General features: G+C 35.5%; 1 protein-coding gene across 1 annotated transcript in view; it reads left to right on the top strand.

The window, feature by feature from the left end:
- Positions 1–10,829, top strand: part of LOC118735727 (serine/threonine-protein kinase rio2) — a gene marked incomplete in the record, with an annotated part of 254,041 nt that overhangs the window by 228,406 nt on the left and 14,806 nt on the right.

A 10,829-nucleotide genomic window follows, 5' to 3' on the forward strand; every position in this document is an offset into this window, starting at 1 on the left:
AAATTTTCTTTTTGATGCAGAAATGCATCTAGATGCTCTAGGAATATTTCTGCATCAAAAAGAAAATTTTGAAAAAATTTTCGCTTACGTTATTTTGGCGATTAGGGCTCGATATATTGCATATGTATGTTTGGTCATTTTGCAACAGTGTGTGACATAGCTGTACCTTTGTTGTGCTGCTGATGAATGCGAATAAGTGAAGTGAAGTCAAGTGTAAACATTTTATGAGTTAAGTAAACCGGAATGCCGCCTTCACGTTCCAGCTGATAGGTATGCTAGTCAATGCGTAAAAATGTCCTTAGAAGATATACATACATACATAAATGAAAAAGCAGCAAAAATTAGGGCTTCATAGTTGAACGGTAAGCACTCAGGAATTAAGTTAACCCTTTCCACTGATATTTCGAAAGGTAAGAGTATTATAAAAGCAAGAGTAAATCATAGTTGGCCTTTGTAGATACATACCAATAAATATTCAGAACCGTATAAGTTGGTGGAATTGGCACCGAGTAGTGTTCTTAAAAGCTGGTTTTTGGATGGAAATATAGAAACATTGGTTTGATTGGATGAACAAAAATATCTAAATTTCTGGTCATTTTAATAAAAAAACTAACTAAACTAAATTTTTCAAAAAAGATGTAAGAGAAATTTTTTTCCAAATTCTCTTTTTGGTGCAGAAATATTCCCAGAGCATCTGGATGCATGGTCGATATATAGAAATATACTGCTTTGCGAACTAAAGATACCTATCTATACTTAACTTGTTTCTTTATCATTTTTGGTGGAATAGGAAATGACACTCTTTGGCGGTGACTAACAAGTCTACTATCAGAACAATTATCAAATATCGACAAACACAAGATGAGTATATTAAATAGAAACGTTGGCCAAATGTATGATACTTAATATCAGAAGACATGGGAAACTACTGGGTATTCAGTGTGTAGCGTGTTTCACAAAATTCATAGGCTCCTCGAAGTTTCCTTAATGGGCGCACATTTTCAACAAACGTTGACAAACAAACAAAAGTTTAATGCACCATTGCCATTTCGCGCTGATACATATTTACGTAGTACATACTTTGTATATATGTATGTACTCATGTCTTTACAAACACATATACGAAGATAGCAGCGAGATTCGCGCGCACTAAAATCATTTCATTTTATTCTCCAGGGAAGGGCGGAAAAGTTGGGACTACACAAAAGTAAATGAACGAGAAAATAGTAAATGGAAATGAAACAGCAGCGATAAAGAGGACTACGAAGGTGTCTGGTGAGACGTGTAACCGCAGCATCTTAAAGAGGGGTGCGTATCAAGCGGGCAATGGGAAAAGTGGTGCAGCGGAAATGTGGCATGACAGAAGGCAGAGGCAGGTGAAGAATGCAACAAAACTAAGTCATACAATGAGAATGAGGTGCGCAAATGAAAATACCACAATTGAAAAGACGAAAGGCAACTGCATTAAAAATGCATCGGAATTTAGTTAGCGTGGGAGTGATAAGATAAAAGTGCTGGAGGGAATTGTAATGAAGTGTGAAACAAGGAACAACAACAAGCACGGCATCTAGAGGAATGTGTAGATATCTAAATACGTGCATACATACATACATACATATACATATTTGAAGGTGTGCGCACGCATTTAAGATAATGGACATTTTCAGTGTTACGGCAAATATGGCAAAAGTGAGAGAAGAAGAAGAGGAAGAAGAAGAAACAAGATAATAGCGTCAATATGGCACGACATTTCTTTATTTGATGGAAGCATTGAATACCTTTGCGGAAATTCCTTCACAAATGCGTGTGAATACAAATCAATATTTTGAGGGGAACTGGCAAGGTGCTCAGAATCAAAGACTCTAAAGGGTGTAGAACGCCGTAGCTGAGTGTGATTAAATTGTGCATAGATTGAAATGAGTTGCAAAGACCCATTACTCATTTGAATTTGTGTTTTCAGTTTATTATATGTATCTATGTTGGTATGTATGCACATACATACATATGTATGTGTGTATGGATGCGCCAAATGTTACTCATACGCACTGTAGACCTATTTGACATCGCAACACCTTGAAAGCCTTTTAGTGAAACGATTTTCATCTGAGCTAAGCATAGTTTTGGATTAAATGCTAAAGATGTACACACACGTACATACATACATATATTGTTAAGGAATACAGAATAAATTTTTTGGCTCACTATGTTTTATTTATGTATGTAAAAACCTGTTATTCTTTTGATACAATATGTAAATCATTTGCAATTGTATCGCATATTCGCAATTTTATTATCACTTACGGCTTAAATGGGGGTGAATCAAGTTTCATTTGGCACTCACCGGCGCCCGTCGCCCGTCGACTGGCTTTTCCATTTGTGGTCACCTTATCTTTGTGATCCCATTAAATTGACTCGCTGCTGGCTGTTGGCTGCTGCACTCTAATCTCCACTCAAGACGCCCTAAGCCACTAAAAGGATTAAGAATTAACCTTTCCACGCTTAACTCGAGCGCGATAAATCACAGCGCAGTTGACAGCTAACTTAGCCAAGTTTGCTGCTGGCAATCTTCACTCTGCCATTGTTGTGGTTTGTGTTGTTGTTCTCTTGGCAAGCGGCTAACTGTGTGCAAACGCATTTTCATAAATACACTGGTGTTGCTTTTGCTTTTGCATTTATTACTGCATGCGAGTATGGGTGCTGCTGAATGAAAACAATGCTGTATGCAGAAAGTAGAATATCGTAAACTGTGAGCGAACACAATACGAGTGGGTGTGTTGCATAGCTTCGGCGCTAAGTGGGGAATACAACAGGTGTTAGCCTGCTGGGTATATAATTGTGTGTACATACATACATACTAGGGATGTTAATTTTTCGGCTTTTTCCGATCACACTAAGGGCCAGTTTTTCAGTGCATGGCCGTGGTTTAAACTCAGTTTAAACGCCCGATCTGGCTGGTTTAAACTAAGTTAAGCCAATCAAATGTCCGCCAGCTGTTCAATTTAAACTCACTTTACTTAATCTAAGTTTAAACTGGCACTACAAAACTGGCCCTAAAACGTTTACTGCTGGAAATATTGTTTTTCCATACCCCATATACCATAGATGTACACGTATTTCTTTAACAAACGATCTTACAGATAACTTATTCAATTTGCAAAAGCCGGAAAGAAAACATTTGCTTGCAAATAAATTAAAAATTGGTACGGCTCACTTAAATTCAAACGTTTTTTCTTTTGTTTTGAAAAATTATAAAAATTAAATTGAGCGAAAACAAAAAGCAAAGCCAAATAAAAGTAAAAGGAAAAGAATCAGCATTGAACTGCGTCAAAATGAAAATAAGGGAGCACGAATTTCGATGTGAAGCAAAACTCTCTAGGAAGACGATACCTGTAATTATTGTACCATAGTTTGAAACCTACTTTTTTATTTAAAGTGGCGTTTTTATTTTGTTTTCTCTGATTTTGAAGGACTTTGTAATTTCAAAGATATGATGATATGAAATAACTCCATAATGGACAGTGAGAAATAAGACCATAAGCAAAATTGGCGTTATTTCCTATGGCTTTATTGCACGGCATCATCTGTGCCATGTGAGTAACTTTTTTCAAAGGCGGATACGGTGATGTCATAGTCTCGCAATCGTTTGCCCTCCAAGTTTATGCAGGCTCTACTTTTTTCAAACACCATTGCAAAACAAACTTTTTTTTGGCAAAGGATAATTTTTACACTATCTTGTATTTAATTCTTGTTCTGTAAAAAATAAAGCTAAACGACTTAGTACAAGAATCGATTCTAGCCACTGAAGATGGCACCTCACTCAAACCGATATGTTTGCAATCCAAATATTGAGATGGGATGGCGGATATTCGTTTTAAAATACTGTCATCACTTTTAATAATTTTAAAATAGTAAGAGTATATGATTTGAAACGATCGGACAACACAGATGCCGAAAAAAGTTGGCATGCCTTAAACACCATGAAAATTAGTTTTTGATATCGATTGAGACGACTTGGAACTTTTTGTGTGCGACTCGATCTAATGTATACATAGTAAATACTCACATTTGTACGTACACATGTTCATATGGTTTAACCGTAATATGTGCGTTTGTATGTGGTTTTGTATTTTTGCTTTCTGGCAAGAATGGAACTATTTAAGATATTGAAGAAACCATTTTAAAGCTTCCAGATATTATTATTCCAAGAACCGGGAATCCCATATGTCACTTGTTTTGCTAACCGTCTTCAAAAAAAGGAGAAGGTTATCAATTTGTCGGAATATTTTTATTTTTTATTTTTATGTATGTTACCGCAAAACTTTGGACCACGTCAATCGATTTCGTTAATTCTTTCTCTTTTTCTATCGGAAAGGTGTTGCCTCAGAGGTGATCGCATACAAATTTGGTTCAGATTCGATCATTTTGTCAAGAAGAAATTAACGGTCCTATTAAATTTTTATATGAGAATTGAAGTCGGTTTTGTTTTTTGCTTAAAAATTACTTATTACTTTACTTATTTTTTTTTTGTGTAAATAAATTATATTCTCAGAAATATTTTGAGTATATATCGCTTTGTAGCAATTCAATTTTAGTTTGAAGTAGGATTTACAGTTTGATTTTTGGCAATTTCTCTGGTTTGAAGATGTAACTAATTTTCTCCATATAAAATAAATCGCCGAACATATTTTTTATGGACGAAAATGCACAACACCGTCAGCAAAAATAAATTTCCAAAAATCAACGGTATCTCTAATATGAAAAACTGAAGTTCTGTAGAGGCGAAATCCAATTTTACCGAAATTTAATTATCTTAACAGGTGGAGTTTATTTTTTATTAATGTTGCAAGGCTGTGAAACTCTGCCATCATCTTTAACGGTATCCCTATGTTATTTCAACGTGGCGAATGCGAATCTGGGGTCTGTTAACCTCCATGACGTCCGTTTCGAGGTCATTTGTAGGCCAAATAGCGAAATATTCTTTGAATAAACCTGAAACTTCCTTTACGTGGGCTTTTCGATTCACCGAACCCAAACTCGAGGTCCGTTATCCTCCATAATGTCAGGTTCGTAATCGTTGTTGGGTCAAATATGGAAAAATGAATTGAATAAAACTTATATACATAGATTTTTGTTGTCGTTCAATTCGAATATGGGGATCTCTTCATTATTCGAGATCATCTAGAGGTCATGCCAATGTCATCTCAAGGTCAAATTAAGAAGACTTGTATAGAATTTTCAGATATGTGTACAATGATTTATCATTACGCAATAAAAGATTGAATGTACTAATATATAAACGATATTAAATAAATGAAATGAAAATGAAACGAAATGACATCCGAGATGGTTTAATTGGTTTAAAAACTTTAGAGCCGTTTTTTCTTGTACTCGTAATTTTTAAGTTATAACTTTCTTCCAGCAGACGAGCAATTTGTAGATGCACGTATATATGTACATACATCCATAGCCCTTAAACGAATTTATTCCACCGCGATTTTTTTTTTTTTTTATTTGAAACACATTTGTTACTCTTTTCGAGCAGCGCCAAAACAACCTTTTGACAAGAAGCGCAAAGTGGCCACATCCGCTTTTCTAGTCGCTGTTGAATGTTTTCACAAGCAGAAAAAATTTCGCTAAGCGAAATATGCAGCCTGCACTAACCGCTTCTTGACTTCCTGCATTTCTACATACAAATCAACTCGCACTTTCACACGCTTTGCTATAACACAACACTTCCTTTCCCAACCGTAATTCAATTTAAAACTTCAGCAAGCGTGTAAAAACTGGCGCATAATGAATCAAGGAGGCACAGGCAGAGGTTGTAATCGCTTCAGAATACCACATGCCACATGCCACATGCCACATGCAACTGCCCATGCTTATTTTTAGGGCGAATCGATGTATGTGCGTGTGTGTGTGTACGCTACTTGGCCCGCAGGCAACAGACGACAGGAGGGCGCCGGATAAGTGCGGCTTAAGTGCAGCAAGTGTGTGCTCCACCTACTTTGCTTAGAGGCGCTACGCCTGCAGGCTGCCTCACGAGCATATGGTGAAGCACGTGCTCCAACATGCTAATGAAAGCTTATGAAAAATGTAAACAAAATCAACAATGAGGCGCGAACGCACAGCTCCAGTACAGCAGGCGAAAGAGGAAGCCAGCCACCAGCGGAAGCGGCGAGTGAGGAAACAGCTAGGATGCACAAAAACATTACAGAGCGAGCATTGAGAAGAGGAAGCATCGCAAAAGCCGGCTACATAAACATTGCACTTTATCCGCGCAGGCGCCGAGCCTAAAGAGCGCCCGCTAAGCTGAGAAGAATTTTTCGAGAGGAAGCTGCTGGAAGGCTAGTTGCTGTGCTGCGTCAGCCTATGGAGGCTATAAAAGCATCAGCAGCTATTGGCCAAACACCAGTGGACCATTTGGCGCGCGCGTACGCAGTTGCGGAAAAGAAAACTAAAGAACCGCCAACCCGTTGTGGCGCATCAGCGGAGACGCAACAATTGTCAATGCAATAAGAGCACCAAACATTTGGTGGATAACTCGCAACAAAAAAAAAAACAACAATCGAAGCGGAAATTGTTTTTTTTTCCTTGAATTTCGGTCGCATGCCGGCCAAGTGATTGCCGCCGAACTCGTGGCCGCCGCAGACCGCAAAGCAAATATTTATGCGAGCAAAGCGTTTACAGCTTCGGACAATTTAGTTTAACAGTTACATATTAAAAAAAAAAAAAAAATCGTTTTTATATAAAAACGGACACGCTTCTTTGTGAATATATATAACGGTAATTTTGTGGTTAATTACAGCGAATTTGTGTGGCAATAGTGTGAAAAACGCAGGCAACTCAGTTTGCGCTCGCAGAATTGCATATACATACATACATATGTATGCAAATGTTAATGTGTCAATTAAATAAACATGGGCGCAGTTATGTACGTAGCTAAATACGTGTAAATGAAATAAAATTTAATTTTGATTGCGGTCGGCAAAAAAAAAAGCTTTTATAAAAAATCAAAAGCAAAAGTAAAAACGATTTTAATAAAATTTATAATATACATTCATACATACTAACAAACATATATGTATAAATATAGAATTATATACTATCGGCGTGCCTGGGAAACATTCAACAAAATTTATTGGACTGAGTAACATTAAAAAAATAAAATCTATTCTCTTTTAAATTAATTATTTTGCTTTTAAGCGAACATAACTAACGGCATTGTATATTTTTATGACACAAGATAGGTACATACATATATGTATGTACTATAGCATTCAACCCTAAATCACTTAGTCGCTGTCCACAGTTTCTGTTCTCTGCGTAACTTGGCAACACTCAATGCCAGCCGAATGAATGAATTTCTAAGCGGCTTATTTGCTCACCACTGTACATACATATACATAACACCGTTTCACTGGAATGTGCATTTAGGCATTGCGGTGAAAAGGAGCAACATTCTACGCAATGGCCGTTTTTGTGCGGCTTTTTATAAAAAAAAAAGACACGATAATTCTGCTTACTTGGTTTTGATTCATTTGAAGTGGCTTTAAAACAGGATTATACTACAAAACTAACAAGAGCATCTTTTTCACTTTGATTTCGCTACCAAATGCTATTAGTATTCAGGGCTCTTTTCTTAATTCAAATTTATGCTGACGATGATTTATATGTGAGACTGGCGTACAGTATTTTATTTTTTTTTTTTTGTGAGAATTCAATTGAGAATTTTATGAAAAAAAACAAGCTTTGGAAAGTCGCCTATTCTATAATTTTTTCATAAAATTTAGGCACGGGAAATAAGGTGGCCACTCAAACTAAAACTTTGCTTCATCGTCCTAGTTCTTAAAACTGTTGTGGTACAAATCGTTGCGAAATTTTGCTTGCATTTTGAAGAAACAGGACAATGCACAATGGGACAATTGTTAAAACGATGTTCTTCATACTTTTTTGTGTGCTTTTGTAATTTTTGATGCTTGAAATTTGAGCTCAATCTGTCAATAAACCGACATTATGCCTTGGACCACCACATCCTCCCACCTTTCAAAAATCATAAAGATCACGCCATTTTCCAAAAATATTATCATTTTCAAATTGCATTATGAATGAAAAAAATCAGACTTTAACATGTAAAATGTTACCCATACGCCTTGTAGGAGTATGTGCGAGTATGCCATATATGTACATGGCGTATGAGTAACATTCTTTCCTGCTGATATTTCAGCCGAAAAAATCAAACCGCTTTTTCTTTTGACCATTCACATTTTTTTTTTATTTATCATCGATTTTCTGCGTTTGGAGCACAATTTTTTTTTGTAAAATAACAACCTTTAATACAAACAATTTACAAAAGGTCCAATATCTTGATTATGAAGAATTTTTAAGAGGGAGCAGTAGAGTGTTGGGACATTTGAAAATCATGTGTAACTCAAATTCTGATAATAGCGATGATTGCGATAGTGATAACCCAAACTCTGAACCATCACCCTTGAGAAGAGCTTGAGTGTATTTCTGAACAAAATATAAAAAAGACATAAATAATTTATGCATATTGCAAGCGGATATATTTGTTTTTAATTTATTGTTATTTATATACAGATTTTGTATGATGATACCCCTAATGAACTTTTTCGCCGAATGATTTTCTGGAACATTTTAACCCACTAGCGACCTCCCAAAGGCCATTTTATTCGAACTTTCGAAAATAAGGGTCAAAACCACACCTTTTGTAAATTATATAATGGATTAAAATTATTCCTCGTGAAATTTGAATACATTCACCCAAACTATGTATTTTGCTCCGACATGAATTCTAACCCGATAAAAAAATTACCTATTCGTCCCTGTGAATCCAAAACATTTTAATTTTTATTTTCTATTTCTAAAGAAATTTTCTCTTTCATTTAGTAGCCATTTATTTATTCTACAAAGTCTTTAAAATAAAAAAATAAAATAAAATTATGACTTTAAATAAAAAAGTAGGTTTCAAACCCATTTAGTTACTATTTATTTTATGGTAGGAGAGCTTCTCAAACAATACAAACATTTTTTTTTTTTAATTTTTTTCAATTTATGTTGTTGAAAAGTAACGAATATCTAAATTCCGGGACTAACCCCCGCGATCTCGGGATTGTGATAGCGACATCCCGAAAATCGCGGGATCGTAAAGAGCGAAAAAATTAACATCCCTAATGTGCATGCATATGTAATATATGTACATTAATACATGGATATAAATTACTTCAATATCGAATATTTAGTTATCGATGATAAGTGTGATTTACCACTTTTCTGAGCAAAAAACGAAATAACCATAGTGCAATAACAAACGGCAGAGTGCAAATACCAAACTTATTAACAGACAAAGTAAACGATTTCAGCGAAATAAAAGAGTAATAAAAAATTACCAAAATTACGCAAACAACGATGCTGCTTTAACGGTATTAAATGTAACCAAGATCGGGGGCGCACTCTGCCATAGCAACGAGCGAACAAAGGCTATTTAAGGATACAATTCGCCCGAAATTAGGTAAGTAATATTTTAATGGAAAAATACTCAACAGAATGCTAAATTATTTATTCATATGGTACATTAAGCAAGACTTTAATCAATTCTTGCAGCCTCTAGAATGTCTTATTTTGCTTCTTAAACTCAACTGGAGTTCTATAAATAAACATAAATAAATCATTATTTGTTTTTGTATACCGTTCGTTGAAAACCAACAATAAGTACAGAGACAAACACGCAGAGCAGAGACAAACGCATCCTCTGTCTGTTTTTTATCCAAAGCTGATTGCCATAACAACAGTCTTCTCTAGACGTTGGTAATGGGACTTTCGTTCGTTACATCGTCCAATTCATTTTGCTGGAATTGATTTCTTTTCATGCCTTTGTTTACCTTCTAAGTGCCTACTTTCAAGCGAACAGAGTTATGTACGTACATACATATGTAAATACATAAAAACTCGCATGTAAATACAACCAAAGTCATCTATCCCAGCGTGTGGGTGTGTATTCACCGAATAAGTTTGATATCTTGCGAAATAAAATTAAAGGACTGCAACTGAAGATATTTTATCGCTTTACAAAAGCATATCAGACACGCAGCCGCAAAATATCTATCAAAACTGAAGCTCAGAAATACTTAATTGGAATGTAGCTGGCTCCTCACTTGGCTTTACCGCTATGATAACGGGTATGTGTAATGTGGGTAGAAGTACAAATGCACGTGAAACTAATTTCAACTCGAATTTGTTACAGATGATAAGGCCTATTTTATTAAGAATCCCGGAACAGGTGCTATGTCATTTGTTATATTTTATTAAATATGTAGGTAAATTAATTATAAACGATCAAATCATATCCTACTCATTTCAAATTTGTATCAGCAAGTAAATGTTGGCGTTCCGATTTAAGATGTGGTGTCTGTATCTAGTCAGCAGTGAAACGTACGCTTTACCAAATTGCGGTACAGAAAACGGCTTAAATTTTCGTTAATTTTTCGAGCCTCAAAAGCGTCCGGAAACAGTCATATTATTCTAAGATATTTCAGTGCCCGTCAGTCAAATAAGCTTAAGTGACTATAGAAGGTTTGACTTATGCCGAATTTCCACTAGGCATTGAAATTACAAAAAAAAACTGGAGGCATTTAAAAAAGTGGGTTTAATGAATATTTTTTCAAAGTACTGACAAGAATATTTCTAATGTTCAAGTTTGTCACTAAAATTTCTGCCATTTAATGTCTGGTGGAAAGTTTCCCTTGAACAATTTTGGTATTTATTTTTTTAAGCTTCTATTAAAGGGCATCTCAAACTACACCTATTGCTAG

Source organism: Rhagoletis pomonella, unplaced genomic scaffold, assembly GCF_013731165.1.
Source record: "Rhagoletis pomonella isolate Grant_MI unplaced genomic scaffold, Rhpom_1.0 Rhpom_scaffold_00001, whole genome shotgun sequence".
NCBI lineage: Eukaryota > Metazoa > Arthropoda > Insecta > Diptera > Tephritidae > Rhagoletis > Rhagoletis pomonella.